At 31.4% G+C, this 1,077-nt stretch overlaps 1 long non-coding RNA gene across 2 annotated transcripts in view; it reads left to right on the top strand.

The window, feature by feature from the left end:
* The window catches only part of LOC112467355, a 1,362-nt gene extending 305 nt beyond the window's left edge, over positions 1 to 1,057 (top strand). Inside the window, exons 1-3 of one of the 2 annotated variants that reach the window (XR_003042237.1) lie at positions 7 to 89; positions 568 to 713; positions 876 to 1,057. This is a non-coding gene — a long non-coding RNA (uncharacterized LOC112467355). Of the gene's footprint in view, positions 1 to 6; positions 90 to 567; positions 714 to 875 lie in introns of those variants that run through there. The other variant, XR_003042238.1, reaches the window with a different exon arrangement.
* Positions 1,058 to 1,077: the final 20 nt, after the last annotated feature.

Raw genomic sequence — 1,077 nt, 5'->3', positions numbered from 1 at the left:
GCGCTAATAGCGCGCTCCCCGAATGCAGCCAATGTATGCACATATGTGTATGTGTCGTGTGATGTGACAGTTGGCATCGGTTGCGCGAGGTTAGTGGGATTATTTATATAAATATATATAACATTTATATTTTGAATGAAAAATTGATACATCGTTTTTCTCGTCGCGTGCCTGTATGTATGTACATATGTGTATGTGTCGTGTGATGTGACAGCTGGCATCGGTTGCGCAAGGTTAGTGGGATTATTTATATAAATATATATAACATTTATATTTTGAATGAAAAATTGATACATTGTTTTTCTCGATTCTGATCAGTTTTTTTTAAAGCATAGTAAATAAATAAATAAATATAAATTATATTTTACATATTAATGTCTTTTAACGTCATCTGTAATGTTTCAATATTTACGTTTTGGTTGCTCGTATGTACAAATCTAATCTGGTATACGTTACAGTAACTATAGATTTTTGATACAGATTTATCTTTGAAATCATATTTTATATATAAGCAGATGTGAGTAATAATTACTGTTTTTGCATTATGTAAAATTTGCCTTATTTTAGATATACCGATGAATTTAATGTTCGAGAAGATCTGATGGGATTAGCTATTGGTGCTCATGATGCAAATATTCAACAAACGTGAAAAGTTGATAACATTACAAATATAGTTAGAAGAAAATTCATGCACATTTTAGATATATAGAGAGGTAATTATAAAAATTATTATCGCTTGTATTATTTCAAAGAGTATTGTTTTATAAAAGTTTACTGACCGGTTTTTTGTCTAAAATGTATATACATATTCATATATATGTTGCATTATATTGAGCTGGTATACAGAGCTTATCAGATTTTTTTCTCAATCACAGGCGCATGAAGCTGTTAAGAAAGACCGATCTATGCTGAAATACAGCGGTAACCTAAAAATAGATAGTGACAGTGTGACAGTCGTGACCATCGCCGCGTGATAGATGATAGTGATAGTGAAATATATATTGACGGCAGGGAGCTGATGCCGAGGAGATCTTTAAGAAGAAAGGTATATCCAAAATCGCACACATACGTATATAT

Source organism: Temnothorax curvispinosus, unplaced genomic scaffold (genome assembly GCF_003070985.1).
Source record: "Temnothorax curvispinosus isolate PA1 unplaced genomic scaffold, ASM307098v1 QBEX01017175.1, whole genome shotgun sequence".
NCBI lineage: Eukaryota > Metazoa > Arthropoda > Insecta > Hymenoptera > Formicidae > Temnothorax > Temnothorax curvispinosus.
Note: the sequence above shows the minus strand (reverse complement) of the source record. Positions and strands in the feature narration are given on the sequence as shown.